Here is a 14233-nt window from a genome sequence, read left to right on the forward strand (position 1 = left end):
TGTTGTTTTTTTTTTAAAGAAAGTCTAGCTTGTCTTTTTTTAGACAAAAATTTATAGACTTAAATTTTTTAAATTTGGGGGTGTAAAAAGTAGAAAAATGGATGAAACTTCATGATAGAAAACTGTCCAAATTCATGTTATATTAAAATATTGATAAATATTGCTTAAAATAGATGGACGTTGGGCTTTTTTTAAGCATTGTTCCTTCATCATTGTGCCCATCTTTTTGTCCATTGTATGCAATTACCATGCTAGATCTTGTCCATTTTTGTTTCAGACAGCCAAAACAAAAAACAAAACTTAGAGTCAAACGATTCTTCTCCTTTCACCTCTAAAATACAAGCAGAGAGGTTCTTATCTCCATTTCCTTCACCTATCATGAAGACTGCTTGGTATTGACTAGTGGCCCTGACCAGATTACAAGGTAGATAAATTCACAAGTATTAGTATCCACTCTCAAGGATTAGGGCACGGTGGGGGTGGGGTGTGATTTGCACCAAGAACAATTAAGAAATTAAAAACAATCCTGTTCCAAAAGGAAGGAATCAGGCCTGGAAGAGCTGAAGTTCTGTTCAACAGGGGGTACAGGACTGGGTGCTGGGAGTTTGGAAATAAAAGCCCCACAGGAGGGTGCTGACAGAGACAGTCAGGAAGAGACAAGAGAAAATCCATGCACAGTCCCAAGGCATGGCACAGGGACTGGTATGGGAACTGGCTTAGGAAATGAGGACTGACCCAGAGGATAAGAAAAGGAACTGGAAGTGGGGATGGGAGCAGGATTATTTCTGAGAAGGGAACAGGCCAAGCAGGTGGGTTTCATTTTAAACTACATTAAAGTACCTTCCCAGGAAACTCTTACCCCAAACCGATTGGTTACTTCATTGAAAGTTTACTGTAATAGTATACAATCTGTATCTGTTTATTTTTGCCTCTCAGAATACTAGCTCCAAACATATCCCAAATGTTTCAATAGAAACAAAGCACATCTTTGTCACATCTGTAAATTAAGTTCACAGCAGAAGCAATTAAAATTCTAACGGCTGTCAAAGGAAGAAACCAGAGTCACCACCTCCCCACGCATGACATGATAAATTAGTTACAACTTTTCCTGTTTTGCTCGCTAATATATCCTTCCTCTAAATCCCATCCACCCCCTCTGATTTTTCCCTCATTCTGTAATCACAAAGCAGTCCTAGTTTTTCCTAGGTTTATCTCATCTCTTATTTGAGGCATCCTTTATTATCCTGATTCTTGATAAAGAAAAGTGGTGCAAGAATTAGAAATAAAATATGTGCAAAAACATCCAATGTTGAGACATAATATATAAGGACAGTCTGCACCCAACATAATTGATAGGAGTGTCCAAGAACCTGAACAACAACAAAAAATGACATGGGTCTGTTGGTTCTCTGAAACTGGCTCCATTTCATTAAAGACATTAAAAGAAGGGGCTGAGTGAGGAGATGGAAGTAACAGCTGACAGTCCTTTTTTTCTAATACTAGAATCAAAACTGCCAGGATAAGGATAAGGAGGAAAGCCTAAACTTACTCCAAATGATGACTTGTCCCTCAGCTGGTTCCAGAACTGACAGGGTAGGGGTATGAACTCTTAACAGCAATGCTCTGCTCTAGCCTTCTCAACTCCCAAGGGACCATTTTGGGTCCCCTATCACCAAAACACCTGCCCTATTCTGGCTTCCCAAGCTTCTCCTGTGTATCTTCCAGGCAGATGTGACACAGAACACTTCCAAGGATGATCTGTGATCACTGGCAGAGTGATGGGTGGATGGGTGATTATATGAGGCAAGATAAAAATGAAGGAAGAATTCACACAGAACTAGCAGTGGTAAAATACTGCAGACCCTAGGAAGCCTAGTGTAAAGCTCATTCTGGCTGGGAGGTGGGGAGAATTCAGACTGAGTCAACACCAAAAACAAAACATACAAATACCCATAAAGACAATCACCATTACATTTCGGAGTCTCTAGGAAGAACCTCCAACCTGATAGCTCTGCTTCTGCTCCAACCCCCTCCAATCCATTCCTCCCACAGAAGCCAGAACCATTTTTTTGACCTCTGTAAATCTAATAATTTCACCGCTTTGCTTAAACCCTTTGCACTGCTTCCCACTGCCTTTAGGAGAAAACCCAAACTGCTAGAATCCTACAGCACCCACTTGGCCTAACCTTTTCCTGTCTCTCCGGCTGTACCCTCCAGGGCCTCTTGCACCTCTATTCACTAGACTATGGTCAGAACAGCCCCTTCCCAGTTCACACACACACAATGAGCACATTCTCATATCCACTCTCTCATACCTGTATTCCTTCCCTCTGCCTGGAATTCTTTCCCTTCAGCTCTTTACAGTGAGACCTTTGTTCAAATGTCACTTCCTCTAAGTGACAAGCCTTCATGACCACTCTGACTAAAGTGCTTCTTCACCTACTTAATCTCCTGTCACCATCCTAAATTTTCTTCATTTTAGTATTTATTGCTATCTTAGACTGCATGGTGATTGTTAATTGAGATCCTCCCTGACTAGAGCATAGAAACTGTGACTTATTTCTGCCATGCACTTAGTAGGCCTCATTATACATTGTTTGTTTATGCTTACAACAAACATTTGAAAATTCCCCTTTGTCAAAGTGTGCAAGTGAGATCTTCAAAGTAACCACTGGCTCATCATTCCTTGATTAGTCTCCTGAATCATCAGTTTCTCCCTCTCAACCAGATCAATCCCATTATTATACATACTAATATGCTACAGCATCTTCATAAAATCCTCCCTAAAAATTCTGAATTATTTATTTAACAGATACTTACACAGTGCTTACCATGAGCTAGTGATATGTAATTTGTCTGTGCCCCAACTGTTATTATTTGCATGAATGATCCTGTTAACACCCTTAACTAAAGCTTTTCAAAAACAAGAACTCAGAGTAAACACAGATGCTTATACAGTGTGATAAAGGAAACTACTCCAAAGAAAATATTTGCTTTCAAGATTCTTCTTCTGACAGTAAAACTTTGCTGGTTTGCATATTAGAAGAAAATTCCCAAAGGACAAAATTTACAACCAGTTCATGATATATTTATGTGTAATTTAAATTATGGTACAATTTAAATTTAAATATGAATTGCAGTACATAGCTTTATACAAAGCTATGTTATTGGTAAAGATATTATGAAGAATTTTATCTTGAAGTCTTAAATTTCAAAAATCAGGACTTTTATATATATTTTCCCTGCCAACTCTTACCTATCAATAAAACTGCAGCTTTATCCCAGGAATGGTAAAATAAATTTAGGCAATATCTGTAAGTACTCAAAATCAAGAACAAAGAAAATAAGTTAGTCTAAAAATGCATGCCGTAGAATGGGAAAACCACAGTTGAGGTGGGAGGCAATATGGGAGAAGAAAAGATAAAATTAAATTCAGAAATATCTACCCAAGTTCCAGAAGCAAGTTTTAATCTATTAGAAAAAGTCACAAGTAAAACAAAAGCATTCACTCTACTGAAATATGTGCAAAGATACATTTGTAATGAAATGAAGCAAAATATATTAAACCAAATACTGACGTCAAACTAAAAAATCGGAAGCTTCAACAATAGATAATTCAAGTTATACTTATAAATATCACCTTTCTCGTAAGAACTAAATACTTCTGGCATATGTCTTTCCCCATATAACCAGGAAAATAAGAAGTATGAACATTTTATCAGTTTGAAAAATGAAGAGAAAGAAAGTCAACTACTTTCTGCAGATCAGAAAGAGGAAGAGAACATTCAGTTCTAACCAGTTCAGAAAACAAAGCAGGGATACAGTATTATCTGTGCACAGAGATGCAGAAACAAATTAAAGCTTAGGAATAATTCCCCACAAGAAAGGCCAAAGCTGCAGATGTTGCTCCATAAAGTCTGTCTTGTCCCACTGTTTCCTGAGTGAATTTATTATGGTTTTTTTTTTAACTTCTGCCTGTCCATCTATCATCTGCAGTGCTGGATATGCTGCTGTCTCTACACCCACTTCCTTGTATGAATCTAGATCTCAATATATATGCATTTGGATCTTTTTATTTAGTACTGAGTTGCCCCCTGCCTTAATTGTCCATAATGTAGAAATGATCATTAAAGTCCAAAATTTAATGACTTAAAAACCTATTAAACAGAACTTTACGTTCACTTTTATTTTTAAAACAGATGGTTTTTTTTTTTTAGTGGGTGTGTGCCTTATTTTTCCATTAAAAAACTAACTGAAATTTGTGTGTGCATGTTTCTTGTCCTCCAGGAGCTTATATGTAGCAAAAAAGACAAATGAAAATATACTGTGATCGATTCTCTTAGACAAGTATGAAAAGTCACTGGGATTTAGAACAAGGAAAAACTACTTCCAACTGAACTTTTCTAAGTATTTGGAGTAATGGTGACATGTGAAGGAGGCTCTGAAGGCTAGGTATTCAAAACAGAAAGGGCAGCAAAAGTCCTCATTACAAACAACAGCCATTAGTCCAGTTTGTCTGAATTCCTGCTCACTTTGGGGAAAGGACACAGTAAATACAAATAGAAAGAGAAACTGTCATGAAGCAATACTCACCTTGGGATTTTATAGAGCATTTTCATTAGAGCCTATTTTACTTCCACATTTACAAGCATAAGTTGGAAATCACTTTTCTGTATTTGGAGACAGAGGCTGGAAATGTGGATTTGAGATCATCAGGCTCGTTTGGATTTCATTCTGCAGATGATGACAATGCGAAGGCACTTGAAAAGAGAACTTAAAGGTCTATAGGCATAGAGGAGGGAATGAAGTTGAAGAGGGCTTGAAGAAAGAGGGGCTTAGCAACAATAGGAATGGCAGGCTTGCAAAAAAATCGACAAGAGAAGCAAGTCAGTAGCTATTTTGCATGTGGAGTGTAAGGTAGGAGGAGGAATTAAATATTGCCTCAAGTTTTTATTCCTGGGTTACTAGGAGAAATAACTAGAAATGGGGGAAGGGGAGAGCAGGGCAAAATGACAGTGAAATGGCTTAAGTAATTATTAGCCCTACCTAGAAATGTCTGCATCAGATCACAAATCTGACACTTTCTGGGACTAGGCATTGTTTCCAAGCACTTAGGATACAGCAGTGAACACAACTGGCAAGTACTCCTGCCTTCATGGAACTTACCCTCTAGTGGTAGACAACAGGTAATGAATAAATACATAGATAAATTTATATTACAGAGAGTGGGTTGTATGGAATTTTAAATAGGAAGGTCTTTATGAGATAGTAATATTTGAACAAATGTTACTAGAATTTCCTGAGTGAGCTATGCAAGGAGCCAGGAGAGTCAGCAACTAACACACAAATATCTCCAAATAATTTCACTCTATGACCCTTTTGAAGTTAGCAATTACATTTCACTTTGGTGACCCAGTCCCATTTCCTTGGGCTAGCACTCAGTGTTTTACTTCCTGACCCTATCCAACCCATAGAAGAAAACCTTACCAATGAGGCAGTGATAACAAACTGCTAGTAGGTCCATTTGTTCATAATGGCTGTTTACCTTCCCTACATGGGATAAAAAGACTGCATTTGGAAACAACAAAACCAAAGCACTGTTAGAACATGTTTGTACAAAGCTTAAGAAGACAATCATCTCCTTCTCAAAGCAATCATTGATGTAGCAACTTTGAGACTTGTGATTTAAATCAAAGGTGCTGGAGAATGATTATGAATCATGCAATTAAGCTACCAAGCAGGATGTTGCTGAGAGAAAAACCATTCACAGCACTATAAAACTGTCAAAAATAAAAACAGTACAATTATCAAAACTAAAAGTATTGTCATATTTTGATTTTATAATTTGTAGCTCAGCAGAGCTGAATTCTAGTCTCAGCTTGGTTCTGGGCCTTTGGGGTTCATCTTTATCTGTAAAGGGCAACTGGTCTGACTTTTCAGATTCTTTTCAATTCTGAAATTCTGTGTGGCAAGTTATGGTTCCTATGATGTTTAGTCTATGTATTTGGTTCTCTGGTTTAGTTCTGCAATAATTACACAAATAAGCACCCACCCACAACAGCACAACTTACAAGTTCTGTATAAAGTGATATGAACTTTTTTGGGACAAACCATTCAAAAGCATGGTGTTTAAAATGAAGCTAAACTCATTTTAAAAGTGCTAGCTTTTTCATCCCTCTTTTAGAACAACTTTTAAGACTCTGAAGTTTATCATTTGACAGTGGACTTGCTTTGGAACAAGGGGGATGATCCCATCTCTAGAACAAGAAAAAAGTAATGAGAGCTTTTCCAGTGGAACTGAATCTTTGAAAACTGCTCCCAAAGAATCCCTAAGCATTCCTAGCAACAGGTGTGCAAAAAGGTTTCTGGTGGTGATGCCTTTGAAAATTAATGCCCACCTGAATGCAAAATGAAGTAAATAGCCAACGTTGGTGTGGACTGTGTGCCAGGCACTAAGTTTTAACTCATTTAGTCCTGCCCAACAATCCTATAAGGGTGGAACTATCACTATCCCCATTTTACATATGTAGAAACAAAGGCATAAAGAAGTTAAGCTAATTGCCCAAGTTTTCGCAGTTACTTCAAATCCGGGCGCTCTGGCTTCAAAGCCTGAGCCTTAAATGTCTACAATACACTGCCTACGTACAGCTACCCTACTTTAAATAACAGTCCCATTACTGGTCGCACTCTTCCTGCAAACTAACACGGAGTCGAAGTCGCACGGCAAGTCCACTAACGAGTATCTCCTCCAGTCCCGAACCGCGAACTAGAAATGTATCTTAAAGAATATAAAATCTGTACAGTACCTGAGGCCTCTCGAGATTTGGGGTGGAGAGAGCAACGCAAATTTCTGTCCAGTAGCTAATGCCGTGAACAAGCATTGCCAAGCGAGAGCTCGAACCGGTGTCTCCCTCCCTCGGGGCTTCATGCCGCGGGGGGCGGCCGCCCGGCCGCGCCGCACGCGCCTACTCCTCGCGTTAAGTGCACCGGGGCCGGTCCGGCCAAACCACACCTGCTGGGGCGTGCCCGCGGGGTCTTCCCACCTGGCCCACAAGGCACCAGGACCCCTCCCCACACTTACCTTCGGGACCAACGCCCGGCGCGTAAAGAGCGGAAAGAGCCGCCTCAGCTGCGCCACACTCCGCGGCGTCCGGGGACCGCAGCTCCCACCCCCAGCGGCCTCCGCCGGGCTCTCCGCCCAGGTCTGACCTCCGGGTCCCGCCCCGACCTCCGGGACCCGCCCCCGAGGTAGGCCCCACCAATCAACGGTGCCGCCTCGGCTGCCGGTCCCGCCCAAAGCAAGGGGCGTGACTTCTACTCACCCACTCTGCCCAGCCTGACTAGGTGGCGCTGAACCCGAGGGGACCTGCGGGCAGGGGGCAGCCCCAGACACCCTAACTAAATTAAGAGGGTAGGGCCTGAGGGTTCAGGACCTGGAGGGAAGAAGGGAAGGACACAGGCAGAGGGAAGGGGAAAAGGAGACAGTCACAGGGGTAAGATGAGGAATAGGCTTGGGAAAAAGAGAGAAGGCACGCTCCCAGGTTCCAGCTAAGGTGTAGGGTAGGGTGAGCATCTTAAAGCAAGAGTTCCCATTTCAGGGCATTGGCCAATCTCATTTTCCTCGGGCAGGGTAGGAGTCAAACATGAATTCAGGATTCTATGCATAAGAAGTCATTGGTAATGGGGTTTGGAGGGGCAAGGAAAGGAAGCAATTGCTTTACTGACCTCCTCCACCACACATCTTACTTGGTCATTTTAAAAATCGGTGGAAAGGACTCTCAGAAAGAATACTCACTCTAGGTTTAAATTAATGTTAATCATTCCCTCTCCCCTCAAACAGCTCAGGCACTTTTCAAGAGAGTAGACCCATTACACCCAGGCCGAGTTTGGCATTAATACCCATAGTGTACAAGGTTTGTAACTCCATGTATGGATAAAGGAAAAATACCAGGCCACTCGCAAGGAATTATTTTAACTATTAATTTATTTGATTTTGAAAGGTGAAAAACGATTTAAGGAATCAAGTCAATAACTAATTGAATTATGGTGGAGAAACACAGGCTCAATTTGCCAACAAAACACGACTGACAGACAGTAACCTTTGCTAGGAGAATTTCAGAAAATAGTGCCAAGAAGCCAGTCTAGCTGTGTGGCCTTAAGGGAAGTCACAATATCTGAAGCCCTCAATTTCCTTACCTATAAAATGAAGAAATTAGGCCACGTGATCTCCTGACCCCTAAATGACCTTCCACACTCGATTTTAAAGTACAAATTCAAAGAACTCAGGATCTTCAATCTGACCCTCACCTACTTTTTCCATCTAGTCTCCAACTACTCTGTGCATACATCTGACAGACTGTCTCCTCACTGTACAATATCCACAATATACAGCCAACATTCCTGCCACTGAATATCTCAACCCACTGCTTCTCAGCTCAGAATACCTTTTTTTCAGTCCTAGCTACCAGTCTGGTCTATAATAGCTTAGCTCAGGGACCTCTCTGTGCAATAAAATGCTACACTGTAATACTTAGGGTCTGTGCCATCCAACTTGAAACTTAGCAGGCCACACTGTTTTATTTTCTTTTATAACATTTATCTCCAAAACTAAACGGTATGCTACTTACTGGATAGTCCCCAAGCCCCAGCCAATCCAGGAAGAAAAAGCTATTTTCAATATCTCAAAAAGCCTTTAAAAATTACATATTCATCTACAATTACTCAGTTTACCCATAACAACAAGATTTCCTGTTTTTGTCTGAAATTATATAACCCTGAAGTAAACCAGTCACTTCATGCTAATCAAAGCTTTGAAGGACAGTTAAATGTTACTGATTCAAAAAAAAAAGGAAAAATAAATTATTATTAAATAAGACTTATTTTGAAAACTAAATCTTTTGAGATTCATGGTATAAAAATAAATAGTCCCCTACCTATTCCTTTTTCACCCAATTGCCCAAACAAGTGATATAACCAATGGCAAGTGCTTAAAAATACATTCATCAGTCTATGATTATTTTCAGGTTTCCTTATACTCTCTTTCTCCCTTGCTGTAATTAAAATAGTGGTCTTTTCTTTTCATGCAAATAAGATTGCAAGAGTTTCCCCTTCTAATCTCAAATAAAATCTCAAGCATAAGATAAACAAGAATCATACAGCACTTCTTAGAGTTGGACTAAAAAAGTTTTTAGTGTTCCAGAAGGAAACCCTCAAATCATAGTAAACTGCTTATGTTAGGGGGCCCTACATGCCATTAATATCCTCAGAGAGTAAATTTTCCTAACTGCAACTGTACCCAGATGTCACAAGTAGAAGCTGAACCAAGTTTGCAAACTGGTTCAGCTAAGTAAGAGTGAAAACTGATTTGCAATCTATCAATGGCCCCTTGTGTTTTGAAAATGTCACTGGCTCTGAAGTATGGCCCAAACAATCTATAAATCACTACTCACAGCAAAGCTTTATAATATTCTGGAGATTTAAGAAGTATTAAATAAGCAGACTAAACAATAGTCACACTTCATTTTACAGAGTGGTTGTACCAGAGGCTATTGATTATAGACTCTTGGAACTTTTCTCTTCCTCTCTTCAAAATGTGAGGTGACTATTAAGAGTAGAGCCTTAGGAGAACTTCTGAGTCCAGCCAAGATGTTGTATCAAGGACCATATTTACCTTCCCATCTAAACCACCACCAACAAGAAGCCAGATAAAATATATAAAACAGTTTTCAAGATACTGGATATCAGGCATGAAGGACAGTGATGCCTCAGAAGTGGAAAATGAACAAGATTTACCCTGGCTTATTCCATTCAGAGAACTTACAGGCCAGGGCATAGAAAAGGGGAACTGCAGGAGAGTCTAGATTCCCTAAGTTGAGGAGATGGAGCTGTGAGTCCAGGGAGAGCAAGATGACTAGAGTTTACAAGACAGAGTACAGGAGACAGGATGGCAACACATCAAGAGGGTCCTCCTCAAATCTTCAACCACGCTGGTAAGTGCATGCATGTGAGGAAATTATCCAGGATCAAAGAAAAAACAGACTATCTGAAAGCATTAAAAGGAACAGTATGGGACACTCACAGAGGGCCAGGAAGAGTGGCTGTTTACACCAGACTGAACTGAAACCTTTCAGTTCAATGAGGTTGAATACTCAGAAGAGTCCTGCCTTAGTCCTGGAGAGTAATTGGCCTGGACTAAATGCTGCTTGGGTTCTACCAAGAAAGAAAAGTAAGATCTGAAAGGATCAAAGTATTCTAGAGTAGTTTAAGTACATCTCAAATTAAATTCAGCATATTTATAGAAATACAAAAATATTCAGCACCCAACAAGATAAAATTCACATCTTCCATTCAATCAAATATTACAAGGCATACAAAGAAGCAGAAAAATATCCATAATATGGAGAAAAATCAATCACTGAAATTAAACCACAACTGACATAGATGTTAGAATTAGCAGTTATTATAATGATAATGTACTAACAAAATTGAGGCAACAAGGCAGGCATAAAAATTTTCTAAATCTAACTTCCAGAGATGAAAACAGCACACTGAGGTGAAAATTACACTGGCTGGGATTAACAGAAGAGTAGACCTTGCAGAAAAAAAAGATTAGTAAACTTGAGGACACACAGTAGAAACTTTCTAAAATGAACTATAGAGAGAAAAAGGAATTGAAAAGAATCAATGAGCTATGGGACACTGCAAGCAACCTAATACATTTATAATTGGTGGCCCCAAAGAAGGGGGTAAAGATGAGCCTGGGGAAGGGAATCCAAAAAGACATTTGAAGAAATACAACATTTTTCAAAATTTGATGAAAATTATAACCCACAGATCTGAGAAGCTCAATGAACCCAAACACTAGGAATATGAAAAAAACTACCATATTTCATAATGAAATTACTAAAACCAGTGATAAGGCAAAAATCTTAAGAGCAGTCAGAAAAAAAGGAGACATGCAATGTATGGAGGAGCAAAGATAAAGATGGCAGCAGATTTCTTGTCAGATACAGTGCAGTGGAGCAACATCTTTGTTGTACTGAACAAAGAACACCTGTGAACCTAGAATTTATACACAGAAAAAACATCTTTTAAAACTAAAGGCAATATAAACATTTTTTTCAGATGTATAAAAGCTGCAAGTATTCATAACCAGTAGGCTCACACTCCAAGAAATGTTAAAGAAAGACCATCAAACAAAAGGAAAATGATTCCAAATTTCTGGAAATAGAGATAAACACTCAGAACTAAGAACACTGGAAAGCATAACTACACAAATATATGTTGTTGTTTTTTTTATAATTTAAATCCCTTTAAAAGATAGCAATTGTTTAAACAATAAATTTTTTGTGGGTTTTATAGCCTATGCATAAAGAAGATGTATGACAACAGCAGAAAGGCTGGGAGGAGAGACATGGAAGTATACTATTATAAGATGTATCCTAGAGTTAAATGTAAGTATCTCATAAGTAATGTATAATTCAATCACACACAGACTGTAATAAAGATGTATACTTAAACCATAAGACAACCATTAAAATGCTGGGGGGAGCATTATAAATAATTAGCCAACAAAGGAGAAAAAATAGAATTACAATGCTCAATTCAAAATAATGCAGAAAATGAGGAAAAAGGACACAAAGAACAGATAAAATAAATAGAAAACAAATAGCAAGGTGACAGACATAAATAAACAACTCATATCAATAATAACATTAAATGCAATGGTTAAAACATCCCCATTACCATGTATCATACTAGATAAATAAAACACCCAGCTATATGTTGCCTCCAAAAAAACTGTACTTCAAATAGAAGACACAAATAAGTTAAAAGTAAAAGGATGTGGAAAAAGATACACCATGAGTAACACTAGTCAGATGAAAGCTGGAACAGCAATATTGATGTAACAGATCAGAGCAAATAATATTGCCATGGAAAGAGAAGTTCATTTCATAATTGTAAAGGGGCCAATTCATCTTGAGGACATAAAATCCTAAGCATTTATGTACCTAATAACAGTTTCAAACTACATGAGCAAAAACTGAAACAATTTTAAGGAAAACTAGACACATCCACAATTATAGTCAGAAGTTTCAAAAACACTTTTACAATAACAGCACAAGTAGTAGAGAGAAATCAGCCAGAATACTGTCTTAGTTTATTTGGGTTGCTGTAACAAAATGCCACAGACTGGAGAGCTTCTGAACAACAGAAATTTAATTCTCACAGTTATAGAGGCTGGAAGTCTGAAATCAGGGTGCCAGCATGGTTGAGTGGGGGCCCCCTTCCTGGTTCACAACTTGTGTTCTCACATGGTGGGAGGGACTAAGGAGTTCGGTGTTGTCTCTTTTATAAGACTACTGATGCTATTCATGAGGGCTCCACCATCATGACCTAATCCTCCCAAAGAACCCACCTACTAATACCATCACCTTTGGAAGTTAGGATGTCAACAAATAAATTTAGGGGGGACACAAAAATTAAGACCGTAGCAGATAAAGAAGCCTAAACAACACTATCAACCATCTTAACCTGTCATTTATAGACTACTCCAAGACAGAAGAATATACATTCTTTTCAAATACACACAAGACATTTACTAAGATATACTGGGCCATAATAACGTAAGATGAATTTTAGCTGAAATTAGCAGGAGAAGAGAGGCAACAAAGGGCCAGGTAGTTTATTTGAATGCCACTCCCAGGTGATGTTCCACGGTCTGGGTACTACAGGCTGGGGAAGTCACACCCGGTCAGGGAGGTGGGGGCTTATAAGGGATTAGGAGGGGGAGGAGTAGAAAAGCTATCCTAGGGGGTGTGGAGAGGTATGATTGGCTAAAGGTGACATAATAGACAACTAGAAACTTTTTTTCCTTCCAAGAGGGAGGAGGCTGACATCTGGGTCTTAGTTGGCACATCAGAAGGATGGAATTCAGGAAGAGCTGTCCCCTTTCCATATAAGGCACAGACCTTAGGGTCTGGTCTGTTCTCCCCCTATGGCATCTCTCTGTTCTGTTTGCATGTCCTTGTTTTTCCTTCCTCCAGCCTAACATTCCAGCCTTTTGGTCATAATGGGTGATGACTCGATCTGGCTACTTCCGGATGACAAGGGACGTCGTGGGGGTTTGAGGCTGGTATTAGGCCGAAGGAGGGGGTTTAGTGGGAAGAGGTGTGTAACAGTGAAGTAACATCTGGTTGGTGGTGACCCAGGTCATCTGGATTAGCTGCTGTTGGAAGAACCTGAGGACACAAGGGGCAACTAAGAGTAAACCACAAACTGTTATTAAGGGGCCCAGTGGGGGCATTAGCCAGGCCATTATGGGGAACTGGAATTCTGGATCGAGTTTACATCTCAATGACTAGTATTAGGATTTAGTATAGATAAGACTGCATTATAGAAATAATACTTTTCTCTAAAATCACCCTTATTTTTATTAGAAGTAGCCAGATTAAGAAAATAATTAACAGTTGGCTTGGTTATTTGCATAAGTGCAGCAAGAAGAGCAATTGATTACATAGGCTCTTTTAAATATGCTTTGCTGGACCTTTTTGTAAGGAATTTCAGATTGAACTTTTAAGGGCTTCTTGAGGCCAGAAAGCCAAGCCAGACTTGCCATCAGGTTGTGCCTGCAGTACCTGTAGATTTGGGTGAATTCCTGTCTTCTTGAGGCTCCTAAGACATTCCTGAGGTTCCTGCACCTGCCAGGAAGTGACCTTCTTTACTCACTTGGTAAGGCTGCTGGGAACTCTGTAAGCAAGGTACCAGGTAGGTTCTTCTAAGGGGCTTTGTTGGCTTTATAAAGTCAACCTGTTCCTTAAAGCTGTCTGTTCATATCTGAGTTTACACACGTGTCTCTCAGGTATGATGTTCCAGTCAAAGCCTTGGTAATATAACCAGTGTTTTTAATTGGTCCTCTTACAAGGAAAGCAGATTCTTATTGAACTTGTGCAAATAAACATACTGCCATGAAATATAAAAATAGTCACTGAGAGTTTTTAAACTCTGGAGGGATCAGGTAGAGAGAAAGATAAAGTTTCAGTTCTGCTTATAAAGGCAGTCATTTACTAAACTGTTGTCAGCTTAAGAGAAAAAGCTTAAAACACTTTATCAGCAACATTTGAAACAAAAAGCTACAAAATCATCTTCTTTAGTTTACTTAATCTTATGTAACTAATACTTGTTCTGCTGAAATCTAGTTCTTTACTAGCTTAAGAGTAATAAAACAGTGACT

The 14233-nt window shown here is 39.3% G+C and overlaps 1 protein-coding gene across 3 annotated transcripts in view; it reads right to left on the reverse strand.

Annotated features, from left to right (window-relative positions):
• SGK3 (serum/glucocorticoid regulated kinase family member 3) overlaps positions 1–14233 on the reverse strand; it is a 176961-nt gene that overhangs the window by 77704 nt on the left and 85024 nt on the right. The window contains exon 1 of one of the 3 annotated variants that reach the window (XM_036886221.2): positions 7082–7232. The exons of 1 other annotated variant lie outside the window; for it this stretch is intronic. The gene's annotated coding sequence lies outside the window, so the exon portion shown is untranslated. Of the gene's footprint in view, positions 1–4593; positions 4747–7081; positions 7233–14233 lie in introns of those variants that run through there. One more of the 3 variants, XM_057498026.1, reaches the window with a different exon arrangement.

Source organism: Manis pentadactyla, chromosome 3, assembly GCF_030020395.1.
Source record: "Manis pentadactyla isolate mManPen7 chromosome 3, mManPen7.hap1, whole genome shotgun sequence".
NCBI classification, from domain to species: Eukaryota; Metazoa; Chordata; class Mammalia; order Pholidota; family Manidae; genus Manis; species Manis pentadactyla.